This window comes from Moschus berezovskii, chromosome 6 (assembly GCF_049115385.1).
Source record: "Moschus berezovskii isolate FMDL1 chromosome 6, NW_MosBer_1.0, whole genome shotgun sequence".
Lineage (NCBI taxonomy): Eukaryota > Metazoa > Chordata > Mammalia > Artiodactyla > Moschidae > Moschus > Moschus berezovskii.
This window is the reverse complement of record NC_142465.1, coordinates 47,881,570-47,896,935: the sequence shown is the minus strand read 5'-3', so window position 1 is coordinate 47,896,935 and position 15,366 is coordinate 47,881,570. Positions and strand designations below refer to the sequence as shown.

The 15,366-nt window shown below is 37.0% G+C and overlaps 1 protein-coding gene across 5 annotated transcripts in view; it reads left to right on the top strand.

Annotated features, from left to right (window-relative positions):
* Positions 1–15,366, top strand: part of CNOT2 (CCR4-NOT transcription complex subunit 2) — a 121,635-nt gene that overhangs the window by 9,150 nt on the left and 97,119 nt on the right. Inside the window, exon 1 of one of the 5 annotated variants that reach the window (XM_055396233.2) lies at positions 8,789–8,909. The exons of the other annotated variants lie outside the window; for them this stretch is intronic. The gene's annotated coding sequence lies outside the window, so the exon portion shown is untranslated. Of the gene's footprint in view, positions 1–8,788; positions 8,910–15,366 lie in introns of those variants that run through there. 5 annotated transcript variants of the gene reach the window in all.

Genomic DNA, 15,366 nt, shown 5'->3' with positions numbered 1-15,366 from the left:
TTTCCTACCAGTAAATTTGTTTAGATGACATTGTGTTAAGGGTTATGTGTAATATTTTGGTAACATAGATCCATCTTAGCATTTCTTTGTCTGAAGCATTTGGCACAGTGTATGGCACATAATAGGTATTTAGTAATTTCTTTTGCTAAATGGGCTAAGTCTAACAGGGAGAGCACTGACTTAGGACTCATACTGTGTCTATCACTTAGAACTTGAATTATGTCAGGTTATCTATAATAAGTTTCTTCTCTGTACTTCAGTTTTCATCTCCTTAAAATGAATAAAATATCTTCTTTTAGACTTATTTAGAAGGTTAAATGGAGAAGGAAATGGCACACCACTCCAGTATTCTTGCCAAGAGAATCCCAGGGACAGAGGAACCTGATGGGCACAGAGTCGGACACCACTGAAGTGACTTAGCATGCATGCATTGGAGAAGGAAATGGCAACCCACTCCAGTATTCTTGCCTGGAGAATCCCAGGGACAGGGGAGCCTGGTGGGCTTGCTGTCTGTGGGGTCGCACAGAGTTGGACACAACTGAAGCGACTTAGCAGCAAAAGCAGCAGAAGGTTGATTAAGTACAGTGCAGAACACCTGACAATAGGTTCTTAGCAATGTTGGTTCCTATGTCAGAAATCTGAAGGAAGTTCAGAAGAAATACTTAACGTAGCAGCTATCATTTACTTTTTAGAAGTTGAGAAGGGTTTGAGTATGTGCTCATCTTTAATGGAGGGATAATGTTATTTTCAATAGACTACACTTGGATTCAGAAGATGGGTTTTAGCTGGGTTCCATGAATTTGTTAGCTATGTGCCTGCACAGATTAGTATTGAATAACTTCAACTTTTCAGTCACTTACCTCCTAATGTTGCTGATGAGAACTGATATGTTAAAAGCAAAAATGTTTGGCTAACTATAAAGCATGTGAAAGTATAAAGTCCTGATTAATAGTGGTTGTAATGAAACTAGTTTCTTAAGTTGTGTGGTTCAATTATTCATTCATTCTTTTACCTTGTGGTACTTCGGTGTTCATGTGGTTTTTCCTTTATTTAATTAAATATTTGACTATTGGACTGGAGAGTTGGAAGAATGGGAAAAAAAATGATTCTGCTGTGTTTCAGAGTAGGCCAGTTAATACTTGGATATTTTTTGCATGCTGAATTCCAAATACTTTCTGTGTGTACGTATATATGACAGGAAGTCTACCTTTCTCATCATTCCGTCTTTATTAAGGATGAAAGATTTTGAATTAGGATATTTTTCCCCTAGGTTTTGTAACCTGTGTGTTTTCTCCTTATCATTGTTAACCAAACATATTTTTGTGAATATCATGCTGTTTTTCCTATAAATGAAATTCATTTGTAATTTATAACTAAGAGCATTAAGAAGTCAGTGCAGTAGTTTGAAACTGTTGTATATTCTCTGCGTTATATAATGTGTATGAGTAATTTTAAAGATCTGTTGGGTACTTAGCGTTTGGAAGCATTAAAATAATTACCATATAAGGAAAGTGAATAGTACTAAGTAGCTGCAGTAGCAAAGTAAGGAAAGTGAATCACAGAGTAATGAATTTGGAAAATGATTAGGTATTGAAGGGGAATATTATTTGTTGTTTCCACTCACTGTGTGTGTGTGTGTGTTAAAAAGCACTCCAGTTTTTTTTGTGTGTGTGTTTACTCTCTGTTATTAAAGTAACACAAGTGAGTGTGAAAATTTTAGAAAATCTGGAGAAGTATATAAAAAGAGAAAAACCATCCAGAGACAATCACTCTCCCCATTTTTGTTACAGGGAAATTGGGCTATTCTTATTGATTTGTGATTTCTTTTTAAAAAATTTATGTAATAAACATTTTCCACTAATGTTTGTTCAAAATGTGATTAAGAGATATTTTTAGTAAATAATTATTGCACAAATATGAAACAAACTTGTGTGTTCAGTCACTGTGTTTTTTCTGACTCTTTGCAGCCCCATAGACTGCAGCATGCCAGGCTTCCCTGTCATGTCTCCTGGAGTTTGCTCAAATTCATGTCCATTGAGTTGATGATGCTATCAAACCATCTCATCCTCTGTCACCCTTTTCTTCTCCTGCCTTCAGTCTTTCTCAGCATTAGGGTCTTTTCCAGTGAGTCACCTCTTCTCATCAGATGGCCAAAATATTTGAGCTTCATCAGTCCTTCCTGTGAATACTTGGGGTTTAGTTCCTTTAGGATGGACTGATTGGATCTCCTTGCAGTCCAAGGGACTCTCAAGAGTCTTCTCCAGCACCACAGTTCAAAAGCATCAGTTCTTGGGCTCTCAGCCTTCTTTATGGTCCAACTCTCACATCTGTACATGACTACTGGAAAAACCATATCTTTGACTAGACAGACTTGTTGGCAAAGTGATGCTTTTGCTTTTCAATATGTTGTCTAGGTTTGTCATAGCTTTCCTTCCAAGGAGCAAGTGTCTTTTAACTTTGTGGATGCAGTCACCATTTTGGAACCTAAGAATATAAAATCTGCCACTGTTTCCACTTTTTCCTTGTCTATTTGCTGTGAAGTGATGAAATCGGATGCCATGATCTTAATTTTTTGAATGTTGAGTTTTAGGCCAGCTTTTTCACTTTCCTCTTTCACCTTCATCAAGAGGCTCTTTAGTTGCTCTTCATTTTCTGTCCTTAAAGTGTCATCTACATATCTGAGGTTATTGATATTTCTTATGGCAAATAAAAGTTATTGATATTTCTTCCAGAAGTAAAGTTAGCAAACATATAATGATACTTTGCATATCGTCCATTAGCAAACCACCTATTATTTTCAAATTCATCCATGGATATCAAAGCCTATAACATACGTTGTTCAGTCGCTCTGTCCTGTCTGACTCTTTGTGACCCCATGGACTGCAGCAGGCTTCCCTGTCCTTCACCATCTTCCAGAGTTTGCTCAGAGTCATGTCCATTGAGTCAGTGATGCCATCCAACTATCTCATCTTCTGTTGTTTCCTTCTCCTCCTGCCCTCAATCTTTCCCAGCATCAGAGTCTTTTCTGATGAGTCAGCTCTTCTCATCAGGTGGCCAAAGTATCGGAATTTGGACTATATGTATGGGATCCATATTTAAATTGCCTGGTCATGGAAGTCCGCCCCTAGAAGGTGATGTGAGTGGGGGAGCAATCTTGTGCATGTTCAAGAGAAAGGGGTTCCAGGAAGGGACAAAAACAGGAGCAAATGCCCTGGGAGAGGATGTTTTATGATTTGATGTCTGACAATTGAAGAATTTCAAGAGGTGTGTGTGACTGGGGTGTGGTGGGAAAGGAGAAAGGTAGACCGATGGAGAAAAGGTAGATGGATGACTTATTTAAAGGTAAGTCAGGGAAGATTTTGTAAAGCCATCAAAAGTTCTTTTACTTTTCATACAATGATCTTATCTGTACTCTTCACAATTATTATATATAAAAAATTAGTTGAATACGTCTCATTTTATAGTTGATTAAAGGATCTATCAGTCAGTCAGTTCAGTCGCTCAGTCGTGTCCGACTCTCCACGACCCCATGAATCATAGCACGCCAGGCCTCCCTATCTATCACCAACTCCCGGAGTTCACTCAAACTCATGTCCACAGAGTCGGTGATGCCATCCAGCCATCTCATTCTCTGTTGTCCCCTTCTCCTCCCGCCCCCAACCTTTCCCAGCATCAGAGTCTTTGGAGTGAGTCAACTCGTCACATGAGGTGGCCAAAGTATTGCAGTTTCAGCTTTAGCATCAGTCCTTCCAATGAAAACCCAGGATTGATCTCCTTTAGAATGGACTGGTTGGATCTCCTTGCAGTCCAAGGTACTCTCAAGAGTCTTCTTCAGCACCACAGTTCAAAAGCATCAATTCTTCGGTGATCAGCTTTCTTCACAGTCCAACTCTCACATCCATACATGACCACGGGAAAAACCATTGCCTTGACTAGACGGACCTTGGTTGGCAAAGTAATGTCTCTGCTTTTTAATATACTATCAAGGTTGGTCATAACTTTCCTTCCAAGGAGCAAGCGTCTTTTAATTTCATGGCTGCAGTCAGCATCTGCAGTGATTTTGGAGCCCAAAAAATAAAGTCTGACACTGTTTCCACTGTTTTTCCATCTATCTCCCATGAAGTGATGGGACCAGATGCCATGATCTTTGTTTTCTGAATGTTGAGCTTCAAGCCAACCTTTTCACTCTCCTCTTTCACTTTCATCAAGAGGCTTTTGAGTTCCTCTTTACTTTCTACCATAAGGGTAGTGTTATCTGCATATCTGAGGTTATTGATATTTCTCCCGGCAATCTTGATTCCAGCTTGTGCTTCTTCCAGCCCAGCATTCCTCATGATGTACTCTGCATATAAGTTAAATAAGCAAGGTGACAATGTACAGCCTTGACGTATTCCTTTTCCTGTTTGGAATCAGTCTGTTGTTCCATGTCCAGTTCTGACTGTTGCTTCCTGACCTGCATACAGGTTTCTCAAGAGGCAGGTCAGGTGGTCTGGGATTCCCATCTCTTGCAGAATGTTCCACAGTTTATTGTGATCGACACAGTCAAAGGCTTTGGCATAGTCAATAAAGCAGAAATAGATGTTTTTCTGGAACTCTTGCTTTCTCCATGATCCAGCGGATGTTGGCAATTTGATCTCTGGTTCACTTTTCCAAGTTCATATAGCTAATGAGTAGCAGAACTAAAATTAAAAACTTTGGGGTTTTTTTGTTTGTTTTTTTACTTCAAAGCTTACTACTTTTTCATTACACTATTATTCTTGCTCTACCATATTTCTAGAGACATTCATTTTTTGCCACCTCAAACCAGTATCCGTAGTGTGGATTCAAGTTGAGTGTTTATGCATCTGTATGTGACTGAAAGAAAAAAAGAACAACAAATCTCAGAGAATTTTTCCTTACTGCGAGGTGCATTCAGATGTTTTCTATTATATATCATGTCTTTAAACATGCTAGCTTTGACTCACTGAATTGATTTCATGGACCATTGTTGAAGTACATAGTTTAAAGTCATAGCACCATCTCTTTTTGGAATGCCAAAAGTTCATATTTCTCTGGCTTAGAATTATGCTAAGAGTAGCTGCTATGTCTACTTAAGAAGCGTTTGTTATATCTATAGAAAGTGAATAAGTGAAAGTATTAGTTGCTCGGTTGTATCTAACTCTTTGAGACCCCATGGACTGTCGCCCATCAGGCTCATTTGTCTTTGGGATTCTCCAGGCAGGAATACTGGATTCTCCAGGAGATCTTCCCAACCCAGGAATCAAACCCAGGTCACTTGTATTGCAGGTAGATTCTTTAAAAGTCTGAGCCACCAGGGAAGTAAGCCCTTGTATCTATAGAACTAGCTCTTAAATTGGGAAGCAAGATGTAATGCAGTTAGTAGAGTATGAAAAAACATGTAACATTTGAAAGCTCATGTGTGATTTAAATTCCTTGTAGAAAAACTATAACTTAGTAAGGAAACTTTAGTTGGCTGAAAATAAATCTTGCAGTAAGAGGACAGGACAGTTATGACCAGGCAGCTAATGATGCTAGTTCTACTACTAATTTCTGTCAAATGTTTGTTATACTAAGATTTTTTTAAAGCGTGTTAATTCGCTGCCTGAACATTTTAGAAAGATTTAAAATGTATATACATGTATCTCCTATTAAGATTTTGCTCCTTCTCAGGGCAAGATATTCATTTTGATATCTGTAGGAACTACTAACATTTTTTAATTTCAGGTTTTTTCTTGCCATTTGTATTTTTAAATCAACTTTGTCAAAGAAGTTTACATGTAATACAGGGCACATCCATTTAAGTTTATTTTTTCCACAGTGAGTTTTAACAAATATATATACCTGTGTAACCATCATCACAGTCCAGATACAAACATGCCCATCATACCCAGAGTTCATTATTCCAGGCAGTCCTTATTTGTAGCCACAAACAACTAATCTGCTTTTTGTTCCTGTAGATGAGAATTGTTTTTAGAGATTTGAACAAATGGAATTGTACAATATGCATTCTTTTCGTGTCTGACATCTTTTGCTCAGCATAACGTTTTGATTTTTTCGGTGTTGTTTCATGTATCAATCACTCATTTCTTTTGGATAGTTTTCTGCTGTGCTAACTGGGCCTAAAAACGTTGACTGAATTCATTGATTGAATGAATGGGTATTTAATATAGTGAGTATCCCTTCCTCCACAATTTTGCTGCATTTCTTCTTTCATGATGTTGCTGCTGCTGCTAAGTTGCTCAGTCATGTCCAACTCCATGCGACCCCATAGACGGCAGCCCACAAGGCTCCTCCGTCCCTGGGATTCTCCAGGCAAGAATACTGGAGTGGGTTGCCATTTCCTTCTCCATCTTGTATCATGAGGACGCTAAAATCTCTTCCAGATGTGTGTGTATTGCTAGACTTAAATTTATGTATAGATTATGTGAAGGTGTGATTTAATAGTGAAAAACGTACAGGGTTTAGAGCTAAATGACTTTGACATGGAACCTTGTCAATGTTCTCCCACCCTATAAGTATAGGCAAGTTACTTAACCTTTTTGAAGTTCAGTTTCCTTTTTTTCCTAAAGTGGATGTAATTATACTTGAATATTGCTGTAGTATTTAGGGTGATATATGTAAACACTGTATGTAGACTCTTGTAAAATGGTAGTGTGACTCAAGTGATGATTCTTGGGTGGTGATGTCTAACACCTGCTTTTTATCTGCTAACAATTGTGCTAACCCATAGAATTGCAGTTTTGTATTTTTTATTAGTCTTCATTAGTGACTTGAAGAAGCACATGTTTATGCTTGCAAAAAGTTTTATATAGTGAAAGTAATTAAAGTCTTGATTAGTTTACTTTAGGTTACAAAATTGTAGGTTTCTTCAAATTAAAGTTGTAATAAAAATGACAATTCGTAAAACTTTTTTTAACAGCTTGGAAAGCTTAGTAAAATACAAGGAAGGGGGAAGAACTAATAAGATCAACTCTTCCTTATTGTGGATAATTTTTTCAAAGAGTAATATGCTCTTGGGAAATAAGAAGTCAGGAAACTAGTATTTTTTTAGTCATGTTCTGTAGTAAGTGCTTTTCACACACGGTTTATTCATTCAGCAAATATTAATTAATGCCTACTAGGTATCAGATTGGAGAAGGCAATGGCAAGCCACTCCAGTACTATTGCCTAGAAAATCCCATGGATGGAGGAGCCTGGTAGGCTGCAGTCCGTGGGGTCGCTAAGGGTCGGACACAACTGAGTGACTTCACTTTCACTTTTCACTTTCACACATGGGAGAAGGAAATGGCAACCCACTCCAGTGTTCTTGCCTGGAGAATCCCAGGGACAGGGGAGTCTGGTGGGCTTCCATCTATGGGGTCACACAGAGTCGGACACGACTGAAGTGACTTAGCAGCAGCAGCAGCAGGTATCAGATACTTTTCTAAGGTATAATTCACTTTGTGGATTATTAATGTTTAATTCCCCTGTATGTTTGTTGAATGCAGTAATATTTTTATTTGGTCTTGAAACTGAGGAATTTATATGGCTTTTAGCAAATTAAATCAGTAGTGTGTATTTGTGGCCAAAGATAATTTTAAATTTATTAAAATAATTAAAAGGCTAATAAAACTTATATTTTGACCATAAACAGTGATTATGCTTGTATCAAATTAGGCTTGATCTTTGGGAAGAAAAAATGGTAGAGGAATAATAGTAAATTGTGCTGATTGTATATAGTATATAGAAACTTTGGAATAAGGATGCCAAATTTTGAAGGATATCTTTGGTGTTTTTTTTTTTTCTTTCACTACAAAATTTTAGTTTGCCAGTGTGTCAACATTTTTTAAAAGCAGTTTTTACAGAGTAAGTCTAGTCGATTTATTGTCTTTTTGGTAATTGTTTAAACCAAATATTGATAGCTTTTTAACTTGTACAATCAATAGGAGAAAAGATATTAGATGAAAATGAAGCAGGATGTTCATTCTGAAAACATGTAATGTAGAAGAAAAGTTAATAGAACAGGTGCAAAGTGGAAATTAAGTGGGGATATACATGATGAATGGAGAAGGAAATGGCAACCCACTCCAGTGTTCTTGCCTGGAGCATCCCAGGGACAGGGGAGCCTGATGGGCTTCCATCTATGAGTCGGACACAACTGAAGTGACTTAGCAGCAGTAGCAGTAGCATACATGATGAAAGGGGGACAGATACTAAATGGTGTCTTTGAAGACAGAACAAAAATGAGTTAAGATCCTTAAAAGCTAGCATTGGTTTTTAGGCATTCAGGTAGACTAGAAACATTTTCATTTAGGCTTGTGGTTCTTAATGCAGAGTGCTTTATACGCCATGGGGTCGATGAAGATAGGAGTGTGTTTTTTACTTCATTGTTTAAAAAAATCAAGCCTAATTAAAATCAGTCTTTTTGGGTTCTCATAAACAGCGAATCAGTTTATGATAACAGTGATCATTTTCTGTAGATTAAAATACCTTGGTTGGTTACATGTATTTATTAAAGAGAGAAAAGCTATTTTATTTAATCGAATGATAAATAGAAAATAATCTTGAGTCCTTATTGAATCGGTGAGCTTTTTTATACGTACACACATACACGCTCATCCTTTGAATGACTTATCAGTTGTAATCTCAAAAGGTAATTCCCGATTACTTTTATCCAGTTTACCTTTTGCAATATTATAATATTCTCTGTTTGACTTAACATTTGTCAGTATCAAAAATCATTTCTGGGGACTTCTCTGATGGTCCAGTGGCTAAGACTCTGCCCTCCCAATACCAGGGGCCTGGGTTCCATCCCTGATCCGGTAACTAGATCCCATATGCTGCAACTAAGAGTTCACATGTCGCAAGTGAAGAACCTGAATGCTGCAACAAAGATTGAAGATCCTGCAATGCCTCAACTATAAGACCAGGTGCAGCCAAATAATTTAATAAATATTAAAGTCATTTCTGTTCATTATTTGTTAGCTAGAAGAAAATTCTATGAGAGCAGGTATCTCCCTGCCTCATTTCTACTTAGTATCTTGACTGTATTTCTAGCACCTGGAGCGGTGTTACATTTTGCCAGCAATGTGTAAGGGATCCAGTTTTTCCATTTCCTCGACAGTACTTGTCTATTTGTGTGAATATAGCCTTTCTTGTGTGTTTGAACTCATTGTGGTTCTTATTTGGATTTTCCTAATGACTGATGGAAATCTATTTCTCTTTTATTAAAAAAATCCTTTGGGGATTTTGATGGCATTGTATTTAATTGACCTGTTGATCAATTAGGAGAGAGTTGACATCTTAATTATACTGCTTTCTAATCCTTAGACATAGTATGTCTTTGATTTATCTCATAAAAGTTTTGTTGCTTTCAGCATATAGAATTTGTACCTTTTGTTAAATTTATAACTATGTATTTTATATTTATACCTGAATGTCTAATTTGGGGGAAACTATTTGGCGCTATAATATACTATCTACTGGGAATACTCCCTGGAGAAGGAAATGGCTACCCATTCCAGTATTCTTGCCTGGAGAATCCCATGGACAAAGGAGCCTGGTGGGCTACAGTCCCAAAGAGTTGGACACAACTGGGCAACTAACACTTTCACTTCACTTTCACTTCTATATAGAAATAGGATTTTGTTCATACTTTGATCATGCTTTTGACCTTGCAAAACTTAGATAGTAATTCTTTTTTATAGATGATTTAGCATATTTTGCTCAGGCAGTCCATGTCCTCTGCAGACAGGGAAGATTTGTTTTTTCTATTTTTCCCATCTGTGTTGTTTGTTTGTTCTTTTCTTTTCTCTTTTTTTTTTTGTTTGCATTATTGCACTGCCTGGAACATGCATGCCTGATTTGCAGTCTTAAAGTGTAAATAGTTTCATAGAGTTATAATTCACCTACCATGTTTTAACTCACCCATTTAAGATTGTGCAGTTCAGTGGTTTTTAGTATTTTCTTATAGCTTTGTAACCACTGCCACAATTAATTTTAGAACATTTTTCTCACCTCAGAAGAGCTCATAACCTTTAGCTGGCCCTCCCCGTTTCTTTCCAGCCTCCACCTCCACCAACTTAGGCAGCCACAGATCTCCTTCCTGTCTCTATACATTTTCCTTTCCTATACATTGCACATAAATGGAATACGTGATCGTTTGTGACTGGCTTCTTTCACTTGGCATAATGTTTTCAAAGATCATACATGATGAAGTATTGATTAGCATCTTAATCCTTTTATTTCTGTAGAATATGTCACAGAATGGGTATATCCCTTTTTATTTATGTGTTAATCAGTTGATGGACATTTTGACTGTTTCTGCTTTTTGACTATTATGAATAATGATGCTGTGAACAACATGTGCAAGTTTTTGTGTACATATATATGTTTCCCTTGGCTGCATACATAGTAGAATTTTTTGGTGAAATGATGATTCTGTGTTTAACTTCTTGAATTGTCAGGCTGTTAGCCAAAGCAGCTGTACCATTATATATTTCCACCAGCAATATGTGAGGGTTTCAGTTTCTACAAATTCTGGCAAATGCTTGTTATTGTTTATGTTTTTATTGTTCTCATCCTCCTGTGTATGATCTAAATAATTCACTTAAAAATTATCCTGATGGCTAATGACATCAAATTTTTTTTGTGTGTGTACATATTTGGCCACAAATATGTGTATGTTCTTTGGAAAACATGTCTATTCAGATCCACATCCTTTGTCTATTTTTAAATTAGTTTTAAACCAGTTTGTCTTAACCAGTTGTAGCAGTTCTTTATTTTAGGTACAGATTCCTTACTAGGTATGTAATTTTTCTAATATTTCTCCCATTCTCTGGGTTTTATTTTTGCTTGTTAAATGGTATAATTTTCGTCAGAAAAGTTTTAAATTTTGATGAAATACAGCATATTATCTTGTTCATTCTTTCATGTCGAGAACTTAAGGTCTTGAAGATTATTCCTATGTTTTCTCAGAGTTTCAGCTCATATGTTTCTGGGCCATATGAGTACATTTTGTATATGATATAAGAAATTGGGTAAATGGGTCCAGCTTCATTCTTCTACATGTGAGTATTAAGTTTTCCCAGCACTATTTGTTGAAAAAGACTATACTTTTCCCCATTGAATTATCTTGGCATCCCATCTAAAACAAAATGACTGTAAAATGTGAGTGTTTTTCTAGACTAAATTATTCTTTGTTGGTATATCCATCATTATGCCAGTGTGTCTATTGCATTGTGAAATTTTTAAGTCTGAAAGAATGAATCCTTCAACTTTGTTCTTTTTTCAAGATAGTTTTTATTAGTCTGAGTCCATTGAATTTCCATGTGAATTTTTGAAGTAGTTTGTCATTTTCTTCAAAGAAGCCAGATTGTTTTGAGTTAGTAGATCAGTTTGGGGAGTATTGCCATCTTACTTGTTCTGATCTGTGTACTGTAGTTTCCATTTACATAGTTGATCTTTAGGTTTTTCGACAGTGTTTTGTAGTTTTCAGGAGATAAGTCTTGTAATTCTTTTGTTAAACTCATTACCAAGTAATTAATTCTCTTTGATGCTTCATAAATGGAATTGTTTTCTTAATTTCATTTTCAGATTAGAAATGCAGTTGAGTTTTGCATATTTATTTTGTACTCTGTAAACTTGCTGAACTCATTTACTAAACTGTTATAAAATCTATTACAGAAAGTCTCCAACTTATGATTGTTCAGTTTGAGTTTTCAACTTTGCAATGGTACAAAAGCAATCAAGTAGAAACTGTATTTACAGTTTTGAATTTTGATCTTTTCCCAGGCTAGCGATATTTAGTAGGAAACTAGTGGTGCTGGGCAGCAGCAACAGCAAACCCACAGCTCCCCGTCAGCCACTTGATCTTGAGGGGAAACAACCAATACAGACATACCTTTTTTATTGTGCTTTGAAGATATTTTATGTTTTACAAATTGAAAGTTTGTTGCAACTCTGTGTTAAGTAAATCTGTTGGTGCCAATTTTTCCAACATTTGTTCACTTTGTGTCTCTGTGTCAGACTTCAATAATTCTTACAATGTTTTATACTTTTTTATTGTTATTGTATTTGTTATGGGATCTGTTATCCATGATCTTTTATGATACTATTGCCAAAAGATTATGACTTACTGAAGCCTCTGGTGGTTAGCAGTTTTTAGCAATAAAGTATCAATTGAAATCAAATTGATTTACAATGTTGTATTAATTTCAGGTGTACAATGAAGTGACTCAGGTGTGTGTGTGTGTGTGTACATGAATTTGAGCAAATTTGAGCACTCAGTGGACATGAATTTGAGCAAACTCCAGGAGATAGTGAAGGACAGGGAAGCCTGGTGTGCTGCAGTCCCTGGGGTCCCAAAGAGTCGGATATGACTGAGTGACTGAACAACAGCTGCATTTCTGTTGAGTCGGTGATGCCATCCAACCGTCTCATCCTTTATCACCCTTCTCTCGCCCTCCATCTTTCGCCGCATCACGATCTTTGGGTCGTTTCCAAGTGAGTCAGCTCTCACATCAGGTGGCGAAAGTATTGGAGCTTCAGCTTCAGTGTTAGTCCTTCCAATAACTATTCAGGGTTGATTTCCTTTAGGATTGACTAGTTTGATCTTGCAGTCCAAGGGACTCTCAACAGTTCTCCAGTACCACAATTCAAAGGCATCAATTCTTGCGTGTTCAGCCTTCTTTATGGTTCATCTCTCACATCTGTACATGACTGCTGGAAAAACCAGTAGTCTAGCTTTGACCAGATGGGCTTTTGTTGGCAAAGTGACATTTCTGCCTTTTAATATGCTATCTATGTTTGTCATGGCTTTTCTTGCAAGGAGCAAGCATCTTTTTATTTTGTGGCCACAGTCACCATCCACAGTAATTTTGGAGCCCAAGAAAATAAAATCTGCCACCATTTCCACTTTTCCCCATCTATTTGCCATGAAATGATGGAATTGGATGCCATGATCTTAGTGTTTGAGTGTTGAGTTTTAAGTCAGCTTTTTCACTCTCCTCCTTCACCTTCATCAGGAGGCTCATTAGTTCCTGTTCGCTTTCACCCATTGGAGTGGTGTCATCTGCATATCTGAGGCTGTTGCTGTTTCTCCCAGCAGTCTTGATTCCAGCTTGTGCTTCATTCAGCTAGCATTTCACATGAAATACTCTGCATATGGGCTTCCCTGGTGGCTCAGAGGTTAAAGCGTCTGCCTCCAATGCGGGAGACCCGGGTTCGATCCCTGGGTCGGGAAGATCCCCTGGAGAAGGAAATGGTAACCCACTCCAGTATTCTTGCCTGGAGAATCCCATGGACGGAGAAGCCTGGTAGGCTACAGTCCACGGGGTCGCAAAGAGTCGGACACGACTGAGCGACTGAACGGAACCGAACGGACTCTGCATATAAGTTAAATAAGAGGGTGACAGTGTACAGCCTTGACATACTCCTTTCCCAATTTTGAACCAGTCCCCTGTTTCATGTCCAGCTGTTCTAACTGTTGCTTCTTGACCTGCATACAGATTTCTCAGAAGGCAGAAAAGGTGGTCTGGTATTCCCATCTCTTTAAGAATTTTCCACAGTTTGTTGTGATCCCCATAGTCTAAAGCTTTAGAGTAATCAATAAAGCAAAAGTAGATATTTTTCTGGAATTCCTTGCTTTCTCTCTGATCCAGTGAAGGTTGGCAATTTGATCTCTGGTTCTTCTGCCTTTTCTAAATCCAGCTTGTACATCTTGAAGGGTATATGTATATGTATATATACATACACACACACAAAAACTCCATATATATATATAAGTACATACATCACATCTTTATCTATTCTTCTGTTGATGGACATTTAGATTGTGTTATTTATATTTTTGCAGTCTCACACTACCTTTTGACTGGATTCTTTAATTGTTTACATTTAATATTGTTACTGATGTTCAGTTCAGTTCAGTTCAGTCGCTCAGTCGTGTCCGACTCTCCGCGACCCCATGAATCACAGCATGCCAGGCCTCCCTGTCCTGTGTTTTCTGTATGTTTTCGTGTCTTGCCTGATGTTTTGTTCCTCTACTGCTTTCTAATTTTACATCAAATGGTGTTTTTCTAGTATAACATTTTAGATCCTCTAATGTTATTTTCACTATATTCTTTTGTATTATTTTCTTAGGAGTTGCACTCAGGCTTACTGTATTCTTACTAGAATTTACTTCAGACACACTAGTTTAATTCTAGTGAGATATAGAAGTTTTATTCCTATACAGCTGTCTCTTCTTCCTTTTTGTGCTGTTATACATATCACAGCTAAATATTTTACAAACTCAACAGTATGTTATTATTTCATGTGTTTTTATCTTATTCAAGAAACAGAGAAGGGTAAGCAAGTATAGTCCCAGAATAAGGCCTATTTGTCATTTATCTTTATTTTCTTGAATTTGATTTGCTAATATTTTGTTGAGAATTTTTACTCTATTTTTTTGAGGGATATTAGTCTTAAACAGGTTTTTTTTTTTTTCCTTCCATTGTCTTGGTTTTGGTATCCAGGTAATGGTAGTGTCATAAAAATGATAGGAAGTATTATTTCCTATCAGTTTTGTTCTATTATTCTGAAAGACATTGTATCAGATTGGCATTCTTTCTTTAGAAATCTTTGGAAGATTTACTGGTGAAACTATCTGAACCTGGAGGAATTTAAGTGTGAATTCAATTTTTTCAATAGATTTAAGACTTTTCATGTTGTGTCTTAGTTTTAGAGATTAGAAGTCTGAAGTCAAGGTAGCAGTGGATCCATGCTTCTTCTCAAGGCTCTAGGAGAGAATCTTTTATTGTCTTTTCTACCTTCTGGTTGTTGTCAGAAATCCTTGATGTTCCTTGACTTACAGCTGTGTCACTCATGTTTTTACCTTCATTTTCATTTCGTTATCTTTCTTTTCTGTATATCTCTATGTCTCTCTCCTTTTTCTTAAAAAGATACTAGTCATCGGATTTGGGGCCCTCACAAACTGAGACTTATCTTCTTTTAATTTGACTGCCTTGGTGAAGACTTTATTTCCAAATATAATTACATTCAGAGATACCACGGGTTAGAACCTGAAAATATCTTTATTGGTACACAACTCAACCCATTGCACTTATTACAGTTTATAATCTTGTCACCATGTAGCTCCCTTTCCTTATACTCATCTATGCTGTAGTTGTCCATCTTCATGGTTCACATACCCCTTCAGACAGTGATGCAAATTTTGCTTTAAATTATCACACTTTTTAAAGAATTTGAGAAGAAAAGAATAGGGATTGTTAGACTGTGTGTGCTAAGTCACTTCAGCTGTGTCTGACTCTCTGTGACCCTGTGGATTGTAGCCCTCAAGGCTCCTCTGTCCATGGGATTCTCCAGCCAAGAATACTGGAGTGGGTT